General features: G+C 54.9%; 1 protein-coding gene across 3 annotated transcripts in view; it reads right to left on the minus strand.

Annotated features, from left to right (window-relative positions):
* Nucleotides 1–270: 270 nt before the first annotated feature.
* The window catches only part of BCOR (BCL6 corepressor), a 72,804-nt gene continuing 52,390 nt past the window's right edge, over nt 271–20,684 (minus strand). For 2 of the 3 annotated variants that reach the window (XR_003677822.2, XR_003677820.2), the window contains one exon: nt 18,060–18,288. The gene's annotated coding sequence lies outside the window, so the exon portion shown is untranslated. Of the gene's footprint in view, nt 306–18,059; nt 18,289–20,684 lie in introns of those variants that run through there. The other variant, XR_003677821.2, reaches the window with a different exon arrangement.

Here is a 20,684-nt window from a genome sequence, read left to right on the forward strand (position 1 = left end):
GGTTAATCAGGGGGTAGTGTGTGAAATTTAGAAATGAAGCAATACATAAACAACAAGGACTTACTGTATAGCATGTGGAACTATATTCAATATCTTGTAACAAACTATTATGGAAAAGAATCAAAAAAAGAATATAGATATATAAATAGATATATAATTATATATATATAAAACCGAATCACTTTGCTGTAAACCTAAAACTAACACAATATTATAAATCAACTATACTTCAATTTAAAAGAAAAAAAGAAAGTGGAGCAGACCTGGAAGTCAGGAGGCGAGGTAGCAGTCTGAGAAGACAAGACCTAAACACAGGCAGAGAAAACAGAAAAAGACACAACAGAATCTGTTAGTTATAAAAAAATCTTCTGGGACTTCCCTGGTGGTCCAGTGGTTAAGAATCTGCCTTCCAATGCAGGGGACGTGGGTTTGATCCCTGGTTGGGGAACTAAGATCCCACATGCAGTGGGGCAACTAAGCCCTCAAGCCGCAACTACTGAGCCCATGTGCCACAACTAGAGAGCCCGCATGCTGCAACTACAGAGCCCACATGCTTTGGAGCCTGCGTGCCACAACTAGAGAGCCTGTGTGCTGCAACTACTGAGCCCGCGCACCACAACTAGAGAGAACCCCATGCGCCACAACGAAGAGCCCACACACCGCAATGAAAAGATCCCGCATGCCGCAACTAAGACCCGACGAAGCCAAAAAAAATAAATAAATAAACAAATAATAAATATTTTTTAAAAATAAAAACTTAAAAATAAAAGAAATCCACACCTAAGCACATCATAATGTCACAGCTAAAATAATAGTCTTGTGGAGATATACATATTATATATACACATATTAAAAAAATCTTCTAAAGCATGTACTCACAAATATTCATTTTCCAAATAAGGAAACAGAGGCCCAGAGAGGTGAAGTCACTTTCCCAAGATCACACAGTGAATTAGAGCAGAGCTGGGAACAGAGCCCAGCTGTGTCAATTGTAAGAATGCTACGAGGGACTTCCCTGGTGGCACAGTGGTTAAGAATCCACCTGCCAGTGCAGGGGACGCGGGTTCGAGCTCTGGTCCGGGAAGATCCCACATGCTGCAGAGCAACTAAGCCCGTGGGCCACAACTACTGAGTCTTCACTCTAGAGCCAGAGAGCCACAACTACTGAGCCTGTGCACCACAACTACTGAAGCCCACATGCCTAGAGCCTGTGCTCCGCAACAAGAGAAGCCACCGCAGTGAGAAGCCCGTGCACCTCAACGAAGAGTAGCCCCCGCTCACCGCAACTAGAGAAAGCCTGCGTGCAGCAACAAAGACCCAACGCAGCCAAAAATAATAAAATAAATAAAAATTTTTTTAAAAAGAATGCCACGAGTAACAGAAATCCTAACAAACAGTGGCTTGAGTAAGGGGTTAAGTTTTCTCTTGTAAGGGAAGTCCAAAGGAACATACAGTATCCAGGGCTCATGCATCTGCTCCAGTTATCCAGGACCCAGACCCTTCCTGTCTTCCTGCACTGCATGTGGGTTTCATCCCCATGGTCCCAAGATGGCTGCTGCACCTCCAGGCACAGGATCTGACTTCCAGACAGGAAGAAGACAGAGGGATTAAAATTCTTCTCTGTTCAAGGTTTTGCCCTATTTGGAAAGGGAAACCCTTCCCAGAGATTTCTGCTTACCTCTCCTTGACCGGAACTGAGTCACGTGGCCACCACTAGCTCTAAAGTAGCCTGCAATTTGAGAACTTCACTATCTAGCCTCTATGGTAGAGAATAAAAAAGCAGAAGAGAGTTGGAATGGCTGTGAGTGAGACTAACTAGAGTTATGCCTGACGCCAGGTCTCCTCTTATCTCCTAGTCCAGGGCTCTTGGTATTTTACACTGTGACAGGGCTGGGGTAGGGAGGAAAGGGGGCCACACACGTTTATCTAGGCTAGAGCCAGGGAAGATGGCCACCTCTTTCTCAGATATTGATAAGGCTTCATGAAAGACTTGGGGCCTTAGGAACTGTTCAAAAGAAGGGAGACAAAGTATCAATGCCTGGTGGACAAGGGGAAAGGAAGCAATGTAATTCAAGCCACAGCAAACTAACAATTACCAGGCACTTACTACTATGGGCTAAGCACTGTTTCCAGACCCAGGCCTGGGAAGTGTCTTTAAAGTAGAATATAGAAAATCAGATTAAGGGAATGGATGGGAGTCAAGAAAATGTCCTTGGAACAAGGGCAAGAAAGCAAAACAGAAAACCAAAAGAAAGGAAGTTAATCTCGGGAGGACAGCTCGGGAGAGGGTTTGAGAGCAAAGCATGAAACCCTGGACAGGCTCCACCAGACATAAAAGCAAACATTCTCCCCTGGCACTAACCACGATGAAGATGCCCCAGCATACTAGGGTCACTTCTGGGTGGGTCCTTTGGAAAGATGTAAAGCGGCCAGAAAAAGAGAAAACTACAATGTTGATAAAGCTCCTTGGGCCAAGCACTGTGGTGGAAGGAAATCTGAGTTCCCATTCGGGTTCCATACCTCTTGGATTTAACTTTTTTGAACCTGTCAAGGGGTAGTGACCTTTATGCTTCCCCAGGGTGGCAGGTAAATCAAGACTCTCTCAACTGCAAGTGACAGAAAACCCAGGTCCAAGTGATTTAAGCAAAGAAAGGCAATTTATTGGCACATATACCTGAAATATCCTGGGGCAGGGCTGGCTTCAGGTTCAACGGGATCCAGGGGTTCAAACAATGAAGACTCTGTCACCTGGCTCTGCTCTGTCTTTGTTGGCTCCTTCCTCAGGCTGCCAGCCAGCCCAGGCTTATAGCCTATCTTTTTGGTAACTCCAGTAGAAAGCATGATTCTCTTTTCCACTAGAAACAGCAAGTTCTGAAACTGTCTCTCTGGGACCCACTCAGGTCACATACCCATCTCTGAACCAATCACTGTGACCACAGTGGGGTGAGGGGGCAGGTTCAAATGCTCCACTCATCCACTTCTGCAGCTGGGAAATGGAGTCAATCCCCTCCCACAAAGCACTCGTACTTAGAAAGCAGTGGTTCCCCCAAACAGTGTGGGTTCTGAATCTAGAAGCGGGACCAAGTGTTGAGCAGACAAGCCAAAGCCATCTACCACATCTGAGGATCGGCCAACAGAGCCATAAACACCAAAACCTCCCAATCAATCAAAACTTGCCTTTTCCCTGTATCGTGTCTTGAGGATGCGAACCCTACCTCCTTCCAGCCTTGTCAAAGAAATTACCAGAATGTCTGAGCTGAAAAGTGCCTTTGAAATCATCTCCCCCGACACCAGGGCGCAGAGCGGGGGAGGCCTGCCTAAGCATGTAGGGCTAGATCAGCTGCAGAATGGACTAGAAAAGATCTATAAAAATTCAGCCAAGCATTCTTTCACTTCCTCCTGCAGCCTCTCTGGGAATGGTGTATAAAGGACGAAACAAAACCCTGGAGAATGTCACCAGAAATGGGAACAGGCCTGGCCAGCATGCTGTGATAGCTCAATGAAGAAGTTCTGGGGTGGCGGTGAGGGGAGGGGGGGTAATCCTCGCAGACTGAAGGCGGCCAGGCTGCATAAAGAGCTAGGACGTCCGAGGCCCGAGGCCCTGGATCAGCGACAGTGTGGCTAGGGACAGAGGTGTGGTGGCATGGCATTCTTCCATGACAGGCTGATCTGGGCTGCAGAGGGCAGGTCCAGGGCTGGAGGACCCCTTAGGGACAATCATGCAACAAACACCAATGAAAAAAGTTGGCTGAAGGCACTCTGAGAAACCACACACCTCCTTTCTTTTTTTTTTTTTTAAATGAATTTATTTACTTTTGGCTGAGTTGGGTCTTCGTTGCTGTGCACAGGCTTTCTCTAGTTGCAGTGAGTGGGGGCTACTCTTTGTTGCGGTGTGCGGGCTTCTCATTGCTGTGGCTTCTCTTGCTGCAGAGCACGGGCTCTAGGAGCACAGGCTTCAGTAGTTGTGGCTCGCGGGCTCTAGAGCGCAGGCTCACTAGTTGCGGCGCACGGGCTTCGTTGCTCCACAGCATGTGGGAACTTCCCGGACCAGGGCTCGAACCTGTGTCGCCTGCATTGGCAGGCAGATTCTTAACCACTGCACCACCAGGGAAGTCCAATACACACCTTCTTTCTGATTCCAACAGCACGTCTTATCAGCAGCACCTCAAACTCTGACCTGCTCCCGACAATGCAATATGCTTCCCCCAGCTCCCCAAGAAGGTCAAGTGTCCCCTTCATGTTTTCACCAAAAGGGAAACTATGGCCCCCTCACCTGGTTTCCCTTTGATCTTTCCCTTTGCCGCCAACATCCAGACCTAGCAGTACCATTTCTCAGAAACCTAGGGACCCACTTAGGAAGCTTATCTGGGCAAAAAAGCCATGTCGGGGGGGTAGTTTTCAGAGGGATATGTTGCAATGTTCTTTATTACAGGCTGCCTTCTTCTCTCCTTGTCTTTTTTTTTCCTTAAACAGGACTCAAGTAGGAACACCAAATGGCCTCAGACCCTAAGGAATTTGAAAGGATTATCATGATTACTTAAGCAAGGGTTTTCTGAAATTCCCAGCCAAGCGGGAGAGAGAATGAAACTTCTAAAGTTATACCCTTTCAGTGATTGGTTAGATAAGTGTGGGGCCTGAGCAAACAGACAAACCAGGAACAACATTTCTCCCATTAACTCTTTCAAGGCCTAGAAAATACACGCTGGAGGCCTCCCTGTTCCCTCAAGGCCCTGGCGCTCTGTAATTTACCAAGACAAGCCTTGGTTCCCTATATAAAAGTTCATGATCCAATCCTTTCTTTGCTTTTACTCCTCCCATGCCCCCTAAGCACTACAGCTCCAGCCTTGCCAGGCCATCACATTCTTCCAGGTGGAAAGCAGTCCCTTTGGGAGGAGAGCCCTCATTTCCCATGGGGTGAGCAGCCAGCTCTGGACTGGATCCCAGGAATGCCCAGCCTTACCTCGTTCCCTCCTCAGCCACCACAGGGCTGGGCAGAGACTGTCAGAGAGGCCTCACATCTGGTGGCCACAAAAGGCATCCCACCTGCCAGTCACTCTGGCCACAGAACCAGATGGAAAAGCTCGGCCTGGTGGCTGCTGGGTGCAGCTTCCCCAAGATGGCATCACGTGCCTCACCTGGGTCTGAGGAGCACCTGAGAGGGAGCCTCAGGCCACATACATCACCAGAAGCTTTTGCTGGAAAAAGAAAACTGCAGGAAACAATACTGAGGTGAGAGCTGGCCTGTACACAGGCATGCTGGCACAGAGCAGGGAGCCCCAATGTCAGAACATAAAGGCAGGGAGTCTCTGCTTTCCATTTCCCCTCGAATTTGCAAAAAAGAAAAGAATCCTACAAAAAGTGAGCTGAATCTGTATAAACCTGAGGGTTTAGGATCCAGATTCCAGGCCTGCCTGGGCCTGGGGGCCCCTGGCTGCTCCAAGGGATGGGTTCATGTTCAGCGAGGGCAGACCCAACACTTGCAGCTTGGACAAATGAAGGGAAATGGGTTTTAAAAATTTCAAAAATAGATGCTTTTGAATTCTGGAAACAACCCCTAAAACGCGTGAGCGCATCAGGAGAGGAAGAAGCAGTAAGTTTCCCAGAAATTGGCAACCCCTGTGGGCCTTGCCAATCCCCGACCCCAGAAAGGGGGAAAGAGTTTAATCAGCCCCTCCTGTGAATGTGCCCACCCAAAATCAGCCCTCAGCCGCCACAGACCACCTCCTGCCCCGCTAGAGAGGCGAGAAGGGCCTCAAGTCCCAGGGCCCGGAGCCCCCAGAACCCATCCCCGCCCCCGCGCCATTTCCAGTCCTACGGGCGAGGGGGGTCAATGTCGTTCAAGTAATTTCTCTGCGAACACAAGATGGCAGCCTTAAATAAATGCAACCCTGCGCAGCTTTTAATCTTACACATCATTAAATTCCTAATTTACACATTATGTTTTCGTGGGCCAACCCATAACTCATTAGTGTTGAACTCACGAGGTATAAAGACCAACGCACGACGGGCGCCAGGGCGCCATCACCTGCCTGTGTTAACAGTCCCTGCCAGGGGGCAGGGAGAAAGCTCAAGAGGGGCGCCGGGGCATCCGCCGGGCCGAGGCTGGGGTGCGGGCGAGCCCTGGGTGCCAGGCCCTGCGCCGCACGACGCGATCGCAGCACTGCAACTGAGAAAGTGCTGAGGCCGGCTCCTTCTCCCTTCTCCCGGGTCTCGTGCGCGCGCGCGCACACACATACATACACACATACATACACACACACACACGCACACACACACACCCGCACACACACACCCGGGTGGCCGCGCGGGGCTCCGAGCCGCGCAGGCCTCCTAGGCAGACATCTTCCTGTGGGAGGATTTCAAACGAGCCGTGAAAGCCAGAAACTACACGGGTTACAAACTCCGGAATCCCTGGCCGGCCGGGGCCCCCTTCTCTACCACCGACCCGGCCCCCTCTGCTCGGCGCAGGGTCAGGAACCCACCAAAGGGCAAAGCGCACCCGCCGACGGCGCGGGGAGATCCGGGGGCGCGGAGAGTGCCAGAAGTCCGTCTCCCCTCCGACCCGGGGACAGGCGGCCGGGTGTGCGCAGCCAAGCTCGGCCTCGCCGAGCAGGGGTGGCCCAGGGCGACCCCCGAGGCCCGCGGGCTTCGGGGCTCGCCCGGGGCGAGGGTGGGGTGGAGGGTCTCGTAGGTCACCCACCACCCGAGGCTGACCGCCGCGCCCCCTCCAGGGAACGCCGCTCTCCAGTGACCGATATCACCCGGGCGCGGCTGACTACCCCAGGCCAGGGCCGGGGCGCACCCTAAGGAAGAGGGAGGCCGGTGCCTGGAAGGGCCTAGGAGCCAAAGGAAGTGGCCTGCGCGCAGGAGGAAGGCCCCAGGCGGAAGCGCCGAGGACGGCTGTCTAGGCGGCGAGGGCTAGCACCCGCCTCGCCCTGCGCTGAGCCGGCCAAGCCCTCGAGGTGCTCTGCGCCTTCCCAGCCAAAAGCCAGCTTCGCGCCGGCGGCGGAGTGGGAGGGAGGAGGCCGGGCGCGCGCCCCGCCCTCGTCGCCCGCGGTCACAGGGGCAATTACACTCCTCGCTGCAGACGGTTACCAGCTCGCCCGCGCATCCCTCTCCCCGCTCCCCTCACCTCCCCTCTCCTCCCCTCCCCTCTCCTCCCCTCCCCTCCCCTCCCTTCCCCCCCGCAACTGCTGGCTCTCGCTGCAGACGGTTACCAGCTCGCCCGCGCATCCCTCTCCCCGCTCCCCTCACCTCCCCTCTCCTCCCCTCCCCTCCCCTCCCCTCTCCTCCCCTCCCCTCCCCTCCCTTCCTCCGCGGAACTGCTGGCTCCATCTTAGCGAGCGCGGCCGGGAGGCGCGGCCGAGGCCAACGGCCCCTGGGTATCTCCCGAGGCTTCTCGAACGCTGCGCGCCCCCCCAGGTCGCCGGGGCGAGTCCTCCGCACCGCGCAACGCGTCCCACTCGCGCCACAGCCCCGGAAGCCGCTGTCGCGGTCCCTTCAGGACCCGTCTCCACGCGCTGCAAGACCCTGGCAGCCGCGCTTTGCCCCGCAACCCTGCCCCCAGCCAGTGCAGCCACCCTAGCGCTCCAAATCCCAGGCGCGCCTCGGTTTTCCAGGTCTCTCCCCCGTCCAGCCGGTGTGCTATCCAAATGCCTACTCGACGCCTAGACCACTCCGAGGCCTTTGCGCTGCTAGGCCTCCCCTGCTGCACGCCAACCGCCCCCCTCCTTCCCCCTACGGCTTACACTATTCTGGAAGGTGTCTTTGAAGCTGTGAATGAAAACGCAGGTTTTGAATTAAGGGCTTCATTTCCAAGTAACAGCGTGATCTGAGGCAAGTTTCTTAACCTCAGTTTCCTTATCTGCAAAATGGGAGTGGGAGAAATGATGCCTATATAAATGCGCGACAGCGAGGTTTAAAGAAGATGTATGTATATATAAACTGCTTGGCACAAAAAGTCCTGGTGGTTAGCATTATTATTACCATATGGCCAGAACCGTAGCGGCATTAAAAAGTGAGGTGGCCTTTTTCCGACCTGGAGTGAACCCCCGCGGAGCCCAGGGTCACAACTCACAGATCATGGTGAGTCCAAGTCACCGGCTGGGCCTGAAGGGAAGACTGAGGAGTCGAAGGGCAGCCAAGCGAGCGAATCACTCAGCCTTCCGCCTTTGCAAATGAATAGGGCTCTGTCTACGGCCTCCGCCATTCCAGCGCCAGGTCTGCAACGCCTAAGGCTTAAACCTGGCGCGGCGGTAAATTTAGCCTGAAGGCAGAGCCTCCTAAGGGGCGGGGAGGTCTCCTTGGAGGAAGGAAAGGGAACTGGGTAAGAAAATGGAGTTGCCTCTAGGAAGAAAAACCAGGGAGAGGAAACCTTCAGGGCCGCTGGCAGACCACTGACAAAAAGAAATCGGACGCAAAAAAAGGCTCCCCAGAAATTGGGCCACCGTGGGAGCCGCGAGACAGACTTCCCATCTGGGAAGGGCTGCCTACGGGTAATTGGGTTTGCTCGAGTTGCCTCTATAATTAATAAGTGATTTGACTTGGAGATTGGAAATAGTCGTTGAAAGGAAGCCGCGGGCGTAGGGGTGCGTGGCCAGGGAGCCTCCCTCCGAAATCCAGTGACCGCGGAGGAGGACGGTTTAAGGAACACGAGGAATGTGATAATATTGGCATCTAACCTTCTAGCGTTTGAGTAATTCGTTGCTTAGCTACTTTGGATAGACCATTACTTTGCAAACTGGAAACATTTGCAAGTGGTGATATTTTGCTCCTGCCTGACGCAGGGGCTGCAAACCTACCCCGGCTCTGCTGAACTCTTCGAAATATATATGCATAAATTGTTCCTAATGAGACCATCTGTTTTTTATGGCCCCTCTGGAAGCAGGAGGAACCCGAAGACTGCTCTGTCTTGCAGAAATCTGTGGCCAGGCAGGCCCGGGAAATAAATAGGCAAGATTAGAAGGGTGTGCGTGATTTAATATGCGGACAAGGGGTTCGGTAGTCGAGGAGGTTCCCATTTAGGGGAACTCTGGGCTGCTTGGGGCATGAGGGTTCCAGCCAGTGGGCCTCCTAGAAGGCCCAGGGATTGTGCGGGGTTTCACGGCACGCACAAACCTCGCTTTTCCATGCCTGAACATCGCCAGAGCCACTACACAAAGCCACGAGCCTGCCGCTACCCCGGAGACCCAGGACATGTACCCTGCGGAGGGTGCCCCCGGCGTCGCCCTCTAGCCAGGGCCTGCCCACCTGCAAGAGGTGAAGGGAGCCGCGCCTGGGGCACAGAGCCTGAGAACGCGCCTCACTCCACCCCCGACTCCCGGGCGGCAGTGCGACGCTCACGCGGGGCCTGTCCCAGAGGTTAAGCTTTCTGCCCGGCGTGCGTCTGGCAGGCCCAGCGGCGCAGCCTGAGCCCGCACCTCGGGTGGCAGGGCAAACACTTTTCACATTACCCGGTGGCTGTTAATTGGGGCAGCGCAAAAGACGCCGGGCCTACCCGCTTTGCGGCGGGGGGTGGGGTCAGGAGTGGGCAGTGGGGGCTGCTTAATAATTGAGGGGCTGCCCTGGGGAGCCTCAGATATCGGTAACCCCCATGATTAATTCATAACTCTCCACTGCGCCTGGCACCGTCTCGGGTCTTTAATCGGTTCTGAATGTCAGCGAGGCTTCCCCGACAGGCTGAGCGCAGCCTTTTGAATGTGTTGAAAGTCGCTGCGCGCACACCAGGAGACAAAGTTGCCATCTGCTCCGGGGACCACGGCAACTGGGCGCTGGGAGGGGCCTTCCTCCCGCGGCTCCGGCTGCCCCGGGCGGCCTCCTCCTCCCGGCCGGCCCCAATCCTGCCCCAAAGCCCACCTCCCCGCCCCCGCCCCCGCCCAGGGCTCACGCCTGATGGAAACTCCGGTTCGCGGCGAAGTACAGCGCTGCGCCGGGTCGCGCGCGGAGCCTCGCGGTCACCCAGATCCAGGCCTATGCTAATGAGATTATGAACCTGGGTTGTTTGTGTGCGCGGACGTGGAAGGGGGGCAGATAAGTGTGGAGCCGGGGATGACTTGGAGGGGGGAGGGGAAGCCCCGGGAGAACAAAGCTCCGGACCGTCGGCCTCCAAAGAGTCGCAGAAGTGACCGCCACTAGCTAGTGCACGGGCGGAAGCGGGGGGGAGGGGGGGAAGCCGGGCCTAAAGTGCCCTGGCGGGTTTAGGGAACGCGGAGAGGGCACAGGGGGTGGGGAAAGGCCGAACCCGTAGCTAAACGTTTGGCCCTTAGGCTATTTTTTAAGGAAATGGATCTCAGGAAGGGGAAAGGGGGCATCGCGCCCCGGAGAGGTAGGCGGGAGAAGCCCCGTACCCCTCCTCCCCCTCCCCCCTGTCCCGCAGCCAGCAGAGCGTGTGCGGTTACCAACCTTCCCGCTCGGGACCGGGAAGGGGACGGAGCCGCAGGGGCGGGGGGGACGGCGAGCCCGAGCCGGCCGGGGCGTCTCGTTGCTGCGGGCCTGGGCTTCCGCACCCCCCGGCTCTGCGCGTCGCGGCTCGCGGCAGCGCCTCGCCTCCCGACTGTAATTCCACACTCCCGCGGACGCTGGGGCTGCGGAATCGTTTGAGGGAGTTGGAACTGCATCAGATGAGCACGCCGGGAGGTGAGATCGGGTAGAAAATGGGCGAAACTTTGAGCTGTGCGCCGCCGCCCGCCCCACGCCGCCACCACACACCCACAGACACACACACACACACATTCTTTCCCCTCCCCCTTCCCAGCCGCCACCTCTCCCACCCTCTCGATTCTTCAAGGTTTGCAGCCCAGTCCTGTCATATGGTTTTGTTTCTGTACTGCTGCTTTTTTTCAGACACGAAAATTGGACACGTGGAGAATTAGCCCGGCTGGAGAAGCGCTGGGTGCAGACTCAAACAATGGTTCCCAGCACCTGCCCCGCCTCACCCCGCAATGGCAGCGGTCTCGGTGTGCAGTGGGTCCACCCCACCACTGCCCGCTCCCTCGCCCGGAGCCTGGGAAGCGACTGGCGGGGGCTGCACTTTCTGCAGACGCACGCCCCTGGATGAGCCTGGACTGCTGGCTCATTGTACCTGGGGCCTCTGGGGACTTCCAAGTAAAGGGCCTGCTGTTTTTCCCCGGGAAGGTGCTGTCTCAAAGACGCCACCCCAAATCTTAATGTTTAAAAACCCAAGCTGGCTCCAGGCTCTCTGTCCTTTGGCAGTTCTAAATTCTACCCCCTCTAGGCTGTACTTTCCTAAGCTGCTTGGAACACCTTCCCCCCCCCACACCCCCCAACATCTGATGAGCCAGTGTCCAGGTGTCTGGGCCTCTTAAGAGCAGCTTCTTTTAGCAGTTGTCTTCTCCAGAGGCCCCCATCCACCACTGCAGCCCCAAACTTGGCCCCCAGCCTCTCTGTGCGCCTCCCCCCACTGCCGACTGCCCTACACTGGCAGCAGCCTCAGCCTCCCCCCTCCCCCCCGAACAAAGGCAGTTCCTCTCTCGATGAGCGGCCTGTGCACGCATACACACACACACACATCGCACAGAAGCTCTCCGCCTCCCGGAGCTGGTTTCCTCTTACAGGCTCCCGTCAGAGCTTCTGGGGCTGTAGCAACGCCTGCGGCTCCCTGTGCAGCCCCGGGTCTCCCAGCAGCGCTGCGAGCTGTGAATCTGCCTTCTCTTCCCTTCCTGCAAAGGTCAAGCCACCTCCTTCTCTCGCATGGCCACAGTTCAGCTCTGGCCCGCACAGCTCCAACACTGCGGCTTGAAAACGGGAATGGGGTGGGCATGTGTGCAGGCGAAAAGTCAGCCCCGCAAGCCAGGGGGCAGGGACCAAAGGGTGTGGGATTCAGGAAGGGAAGCACTGCAGATAAACCCCAGAAAGCAGCTGAGGACTTGCAGCCAGAGACTCAAGACAGGGAGAGAAACCCAGGCAAAGGCTCTTTAGGCCTTGACTCCTGAACAGACCCGGGGCTGCGCTAGGGGAAGGCCAGGAGAAGAGGCCCCGAGTGTCTGTATTGTGTCCTGTGCACTTCCTAGGGCCCGAGCACCTCTGGTCAGGCTGCCCTTCACTCCAAGCAGGAGTCAGAAGCAAGCAAACGGGCTAAGACTTCGAATTCAGTGGCCATGAGAGACCAAGTCAGCTGCGGGCCCCCCAAAGAGGGACCCCAGAGAAGCCCTTCTGCCACCCCCAACCAGAGAGAGGCTACTGAACTCTGCAAGCAGCAGGGGGGACGACTGCAACACCTCGCGGTGGAGAAAAATGAGAGGAAATGCCATCAAACCTACTTCCTCTAAAGAGCGCCACCCCCAGTTTTCTCTGAACTGCACCTAAAAAGTCAGGAGAGAGAACTCGTTAACCTTGGTTTGGTTTAACGTTGCCAGCTTCAAGTCAAAACCCCCAAAAGGTTTTCAAAAATATTTCACCTAGCTCAGACAATTTCCTGCAGCCCCTAACCGGACCACCCCACTTACTGAGTAGCTGCCAAAAAGGCTTGACTACAGGCTGGCAACCAGAGGCCTTCGAGCCGCCTGGCTGGCCTGTACCCTCCACTCAGGAATCTGGACAAGGCCTTTCCCAGAATCCAGAGAGACCAAGACCTGGATAACCCGAGAAGTCCAAAACCGGAAGGAAGAAGCCCAGGAAAAAGAGTTAAAGACGCTTTTCTCACTAAGCTGGTGTGTGTTGTCTGTGTGAATTTCTGTCCCCACCCCAAGTCTGTACAATGGGCCTGCGGATATCTCACATGCCTGGGGTGCTATGCATTTTGAAGAGCGGCACTGTGGGAGGGGGTGACCCCCCTGTGTACCACCCCCAGCGCCCTCCACTGCCACCCGTTCACTGTTTTCCTCCGCATCATCTCACTAGGGAACATAGCAAGCGGGAGTGGAATCCTTCGACTGCGCTGAGCCTCAGCCCCTTCAAAACGTGAGGCTCACGGGGAGAACTCCTGCTCTGCCCAGTTTCCACTCCCGCCTCCAGAATAACGAGCCGAAAACATGTGTACTGTAAATAAAGCCTGTCTAAATAAAGCACTCGGGTGAAGGCTGCCGAGAAAACACTCGGCATCGCTCTGTGTTCGGAGCGTGAGTCAGCTTCCCAGCTCCCGGGGAACAATGGGGACCTTGCCAAGGGTCCCCTTCTGTCGACCCCTTACGGTCCCCAGGCCCATTTAGGTAGCGGAGGCGCCGGCCCATTGGGACCTTCGACCTCGAGGTTCGGGAAGGGGAGGGGCGCTCCCGGCGGCCCGAGGTTGGGGTCCAGCCCCGGGATTAGCGCCGCCGGGAATCCCTCTACCCGCAGCTGCCGCGGAGGGGTTGAGGGTTAAATAAACACGGAGCAGAGGAGCGAGCCTGGGGCGGTGTGGGGCTGCGGCCCGGAGACGGGAGGGTAGAGGATGCTGGGGGCGCTCGCTACGGAGCCTCCCGGGGGGAAGACGCCCCCTCCCCGTTCCCAAGCCCGGCTCTCGCCCACTCCGCTGGCCGCCTCTCCTCCGCGGCCTCCCAAGTCTCAGCGGAAACGAACGTAGCAGCTGCCAGAGTCACCCCACTCCTTTTAGAATCCCCGTAGGCCCATACATGTACACTGCCACACACACACACACACACACACACACACACACACACACACACGTGTGCTGGGGACTCGAGGAGGCCCGGCCCCAGACTTCGCAGTGTGGGCGCCGAGCCGACTGAAACGGCGCCCCTTTGATGGAGGGCAGTGTTGGGACCCGTGGTGGCCTCTGCGCTCCGTCTTCTATCTCGTCCTCTGGGCTCCGTTGCGGAGCTGCGCACCCCCAAGGAGGGTTACGACTGGAGCGTTGGCCTCAGCTCTGGCGTGGGCCGGTGGTTTCCCCGCGCCCCGTGACCTTGAGGGTCAGTGATCCACCCGGCAGGCCCGCGGTTTCCGGAGTGGCGCGGCCAGCCCTTCCTCCCCGCCTCTCCGGCCAAGGCCGCCCCCTCTTCGCGCCGGGCGGGGGCGCGGAGGTGAAAGCACCGAGGACCTCACCCACGCCCTGCGGACACGCGCCCCGCCGGGGCCGGGGTTGGCGCTCTAGCAGCCTGCGGTTGCCAAATCGTCGCCGGGCACGGTTGGGGGCGAGGCTCTGGGAATGGGGTTTGAGCTGGAGAAGGCGAGGAAAACAAGTGAAACGGGAGAGGCGGGGTGGGTGATGGCTCATAAATCACCCAGCCCCACCCTCGGGCCACACCGCAGAGGCGCCCCAGGCCCGCAGGGATGGAGGGTCACTCGGCCACTCCTGGCCGACCTCTGAGCTTTCCCGGAGGCAGCGCCCCACCCTGGGCTCAGGCCGCGCTAGGACCAGCTCCCGGCCTGGATGGTAAACCACCCGCCTGATTCGGCGGGAAGCCACCCTTGGACGCAGCGCGCATCCGCCCAAGGGGAAGTTTATTTATAGCTTGTAAACGTAAAGGAAACCAGACCGCGCTGGCTCGCCGCGCTCGGGCTCCTACGCTCCCCACCTGCCCACCAGGAGGGCGCGGCGGGAGGCGAGTGGGGCGTCTCGATTCTTTCCCTGCCCCCCATCCCCACCCCAGCTCCGCTCCCGGGGGAGAAAAGGGTAGGGTCCTAAGGGGCTGGCAAGCCTTAAATTCCTCTCGGGGAGCCTATCTAGTGCCGTGAAGCCTGGAGAGAGTGGAGAACAGGGCCCAGGCACTGGCCTGGTGAGGGTAGGGGCGGCCGGGCTGTCCCACTTGGCACGCACCGGCGGCAGGCCCGTCAGTGCGGCGCGGGATTCCGCAGCTCCCGCTCCGGTCCCGGGGAAGTCCTGGAGAGCCCGGGATGGAGTCGCTCCGGGAGCCTCTCCTTGGAAGGCGGGACGCTTCCCCGGTTCCTCCCGAGCACGTGTCCTCAGCAGAGCAGGCAAGCGCTGCGTGCCTGGGGCTGCGATCCGCGGGTGACAGCGGCTTAGAGCGCTCCCTCCCCAACCCCCCACTGTCGCCGCCTCTCCCGGGGAGCTCCAGGCTCCGGGATGCGCTCGGGGCAGGCCCGAGGAATCGGAGAAAAGGAAAAGTGCTGGGGAGGAGATTAGGGAGAGAAGACATTAAAAAGCCCAGCCCTGAATAGACAAACAGCCGAGCTGAAAAAGATGCCTGCTAGCCCCTTCTCCCCCCAGCCCCCCAGCCCCAGCGGCCTCTCCTAGTCCCGGCGGAGCGCACCCACCCTCGGCCTAGGCCCAGGCGAATTCGTGTCTGTGTGTGTGCGTGTCTCTGTTTGTGTGTGTGTGTGTGTGTGTGTGTGTGTGTGTGTGTGTACGCGCGCGCGCGCACGCGCGCGGGAGCGCCGGGCGGGCAGTTGCGAAACGGGCTCTTGGCTGCAGCGCGGCATAATGGAGGTGGCTGGAACAATGCGCGCTTTGTGCGCGCGGGGAGTTGTTTTCCACCCGCCTCGCTCTCTGTTTGTGTGTGTGTGTGTGTGTGTGTGTGTGTGTGTGTACGCGCGCGCGCGCACGCGCGCGGGAGCGCCGGGCGGGCAGTTGCGAAACGGGCTCTTGGCTGCAGCGCGGCATAATGGAGGTGGCTGGAACAATGCGCGCTTTGTGCGCGCGGGGAGTTGTTTTCCACCCGCCTCGCCCCCCTCGCTCGGGCCGTATGGCACTTTAATCCCCGCCACGGCTGGGCACAAATGCACTTGTGTCCTGCGGGTCACCGGGGGCCGTGCGGCTGGAGCCGACCCCCTCCATCCGCGGGCCCCACCGCCGGCTGCCCCGTCTTTCTTCTTGCAGCCTCCCAACCACCACCGGTCAGTGAGCCGGCTTGGAAGCTTCCGGGCCCGCGAGCCACTCTTTTTTTTTCCGTGGAGACGGCGCATCGCCCCCCCTCCCCTTCGCGAGCTCACACAAACACACACCCCGGCCGGCCGCGGGCCCCACACTCGCCGCCCTCCCTCTCCCAGTCTCGGCCCGCCCGCCCCCGCCCCGTGCTCCGGACTCCTGCGAACAATAGTAAATGTCAACAGATTCCGCGCGGCGAGTGTCTGACTCGGCCGAGATAAGGGTGCGCGGTTGGCCCCGCGCTCCGCACCGCCGCGGGGGGAACCCACCCTGACCCCGGCAGGAAAGAACCGGCTGTGACGAAACCCGTGCCGCAGCGGGGGTGGATAGGAGGGGAGGCCACCAGTCCCGGCCCGGTGGGGGAGTCTCTCCGGGAGCCCAAGCCCTGCCCCGCCCCCACCCGGCTTAACCCGGTCCTAATACGGGGCCGGTGGGCACGGTGAAAGCGGCGGGGTAGACGTGGCGCTCCGGCCTGCTTTCAGATCACGATTCCAGTGCCCTGCGGCTGTCGGAAAAACGCTGATCCGGGTCAGGACGCGGGCGGTTTTCGACCTACTGGGAGCCGGCACCCGAAAGATGCGAAGGATTCGAGTGCTTGTCTCCGGAAACTCATTAAAATATATTTTTAAGCGCGCACACACTCTCTTTTTCGACCTACTGGGAGCCGGCACCCGAAAGATGCGAAGGATTCGAGTGCTTGTCTCCGGAAACTCATTAAAATATATTTTTAAGCGCGCACACACTCTCGCAGGTCCTCCTCCTCGATCGTCCGCAACCCACCACCCAACCGAGTTAAAATTCACAAACTGATTCTCACGAGTTGGTATTAACGGGTTGTTCCTCTTAAATTGTTGCCAACTTTGCTAATAGATTATTACTTAAATGATTTCTTTTTTATAAAGTACGTGTTGTTTTACAGATGCGTATTTACTTAAAGAAATCACCTGCATCTATTAACATATTAAAGAGAGAATAAAGCATCGGGGCCGGCGTAATGTACTGTTCAGCCTTACTTTGGGTGCTCGCGAAGATAGGAAAATCTTATTTGTTTAATAATAAGTCACTCATGAATATGCAAATGGAATCGGTGCAGTACCTCACTTCTGTCACTATTAATGAGTTGCAAATTAATGTGACAACAAAAGGAAAATCTATTTAGTGGAGGAACTCGGGTTTCTACCTGGGGAGATCACAAGCAGGCCTAGAACCTGGGTCTCCAGGAAAGACAGGAGTGGGGATGGACACTTCCTCATCCAAGCTTTTCCTGGAGACCACTATTGTTTGGTCTCAGGGACCTTCTTTGTCAGGAGCCCCTTAAAATTCCTGCTCCAGGCCTAAGGAAGAAAGGCTGTTCCAGGGTAATTAGGGCCAAGTGTGATTAATGGAAATCAGCCCACAGTTTGAAGTAAAGCAGTTGGTGAAGCAGATTTGGGGGGATCTCCTCCATCCAGCTTAGAGATTCCCCAAAGCCCTTTTGGTCTCTGTTGCTTTGGACAGAGTTAGGACTGTAAGTACTAAATCAGGCCTCACAGTCCTGACTACAGGTATTAAGAAAGTACCCGGGCTTCCCTGGTGGCGCAGTGGTTGAGAGTCCGCCTGCCGATGCAGGGGACACGGGTTCGTGCCCCGGTCCGGGAAGATCCCACATGCCGCGGAGCGGCTGGGCCTGTGAGCCATGGCCGCTGAGCCTGTGCATCCGGAGCCTGTGCATCCGGACCCTGTGCTCCTCAACGGGAGAGGCCACAACAGTGAGAGGCCCGAGTACCACAAAAACAAACAAACAAACAAGAAAGCACCCTATGCGCTGATGAGAGGTTTAAGAGCAGATCAGCTCATTTTCCTGCTGACCTACTTCCCAGAGGTTACAGGCTGAAATCTGGCTGTCTTCTATTCGAGCCTTTGCTCTTTTCTGGCCTACACATCAGAGCCTGTTTCTATTCCATCGATGGATGCTGAAGAGAATGTTTCTAATCCAGTTAAGTTTGGAAACATCTCTGAGAAAAAACAAATGCTGAGCTGCCCAGAACTGTGGGCTAATAGTTCAGGTGCCTGGTTAGTATTTCAAGAAGCTGTTTGACTAGGGAACCTTCTGGGGAGATGCAAATATCTATATCTAACCTGATTGATGACTACTTGATTATTTACAAATATAAAAATTCATCAGGCTGTACATTTAAGATTTGTATGCTTTACTATGTGTAAGTTAGTTTTGTTCTGTTTATCTATTACTGTGTAAAGCCACCTCAAAGCTTAGTGGTGTAAACAATAATAAGCATTTATTTTGCTCGAGAATCTGCAGTCTGGGCAGGGCTTGGCAGACAACTCACCTCTGCTCCATGCTGTGTCAACTGGGGCAGCTCAACTGGGACTCAAGAATCCATTTTCAAGATGGCTCACACACATGGTTGGCAAGTTGGTGCTGGCTCTGGTTCTTCTCCACGTGGGCCTCTCCACAGGATCACTTGGGCTTCCTCACAGCATGGTGGCTGGGTGCCAAGAGTGAGCACCTAAGAGAGCAAGGAAATGGAAGCTGCCAGTTACTTAAGGAAACTAGCAGTGTCAGTTCTGCCATATTCTGTTGGTCAAGCAGTTACAGAGCCCAGATCCAATGGGGGAGAGGACATCAACCCCTCCCTTTTATCTTTCAATGGGAAGTGTGTCAAAGAATCTTGGGGCTCTGCTCTAAGACTGCCACCTAGGGAATTCCCTGGCAGTCCAGTGGTTAGGACTCCGCGCTTTTGCTGCCATGGCCTGGGTTCAATCCCTGGTCGGGGAACTAAGATCCCACAAGCAGCGCTTCCTGGCCAAAACAAAACAAAACAAAAACCTGCCACCTATCTTATTTTAAATGAAAATAGAATACATAACTTCATTTTTTGCTTCATGTCCTACCCCTCCTTTTTTTTTCTTTTTTTTTTTCCGGCCCCTCCTTGTGGCATGCAGGGTCGAACCGTGCTCCCTGCATTGGGAGTGAGGAGTCTTAACCATTGGACCGACCGCCAGGGAAGTCCCTCCTACCCCTCCTTTGCCTTCTTCCACATCTCTTTCCTCCAAACCATCAATGGGAATTATTTGATATCCCAGTTAATTCGTGTGGGTGTATACAGAAAAAAAAACCTTCAATTTCAGGTGTTAAGTTACTATTGATTTTTTCAAGTTCCAGATTTTTAAATCTAGAGTTTCACAAGTCTTTAACTTGCATTTATTAACCTTGTTATTTTTATACAAAATTAGAGCAATCATTTTCAGAGAGGCGTTTGATTAAGGCTCAATCAAGACAAGTTGAAAAGACTAAATGCTCTTAAACTGTCCCATCCCTTTATAAATTTAGCTAAATTTCCCTAAACATTTTATATATATTCACACACACACACACACACACACACACACACACACATAATTTGTTTTATTTTCTTTTTAAGCATTCGAATGCCTGAATGGGCAAACTTATGAACCTAATACAGTATCCACAGGGGATTGGTTCCAGGACCACCCCTCAGATACCAAATCTAAGGATGCTCAAGTCCCTTATATAAAGTGGTGTACTATTTGCATGTAACCTACACATCCTTCCATATACTTTAAATCATCTCTACATTACTTATGGTACCTAATACATGTAAATGTTATGTAAATAGTTGTAAATACAATGTAAATGCTATGTAAATAGTTGCCAGCATGCAGCAAATTCAAGTTTTGCTTTTTGGAACTTTCTGGAATTTTTTTGTTCCCGAATATTTTCGGTCCGCAGTTGGTTGATTCCTCAGATGCAGAACCCGCAGATACAGAGGGCCGACCAAAAGCAAAATCGAATCAATTAAATGTGTAAATATAGTGAATATCCAGTTGGCTTAAACATTGCAACTATTGCTTTCCAAGTCAAATTTTAATTCCTTTTACCTTAAAATTGCAAGTCTAAAGTCTATAATACAATTTTAAGTTGGAATCATAAAGCTAATCTATGAGATTCTTTACTACCCCCAACTTGTCATAAACACTACAGATTAAATCACATGCATAGATTGTTCCTGAACTTAACACCAAAATATCACTACAGTATATTTGATTGATTTCATCTTCTCCATATTCAATTCTCAACCTTCCCAAGGTTCAAAGGACACCCTCTGAGGAGTGTGTTTTGCCAACTCAAGAGAGTTGAGGTTACTTGATACAAGGAAAAATGTAAGGCTTTGGAATAAGCAGAAAAGATTACTGGCTATTCTTTCAATGGAATGCTGGAGCCTGACGGTGGGGGTATTTTCTGAACCTACAGAAAATGAACCTTTGTCTTTGCCAGGCTATTTTACAACTCTATACGATGCAGAGAACTAATAGCACTGTGGATACTTCTCGCCTATAGATAAGCAAATAACTTCTCTCTGGGGCAGTGAGAACCCCTACTCCCACCCCAAAAGCCAGTTTTGCGTCCATTTGCAAATTTATTTCAATATTCCCGATCTACAAATGCTTCAGTTCTTGGGATGCTCCTTTGAGCCAGTTATATCTCACCCATTCCCTCATTTAATTAATGAGTTATATAAAACCTGTGATGTGCTCATTTTATATTTGTATGAGAGTCATGATTTTGCCTTCTCTTGAGACAGCCTTTAACGTTGGTCAAGAGTTCATCACACTACATAGATAACATTAGTGGCTGGCTAGAAATTGGAGGCCAAGATGCAGGATATGGGCCCTACAGATCTCCAAGGAGAATTTGCTTACACCCCAGACAGACAACCAGAGCCCTTCTTTTTTTTTTTTTTTTGCGGTACGCGGGCCTCTCACTGCTGTGGCCTCTCCCGTTGCGGAGCGCAGCCTCCGGACGCGCAGGCTCAGCGGCCATGGCTCACGGGCCCAGCCGCTCCGCGGCACGTGGGATCCTCCCGGGCCGGGGCACGAACCC

Source organism: Physeter macrocephalus, chromosome 21 (genome assembly GCF_002837175.3).
Source record: "Physeter macrocephalus isolate SW-GA chromosome 21, ASM283717v5, whole genome shotgun sequence".
In the NCBI taxonomy this organism is placed as follows: Eukaryota; Metazoa; Chordata; class Mammalia; order Artiodactyla; family Physeteridae; genus Physeter; species Physeter macrocephalus.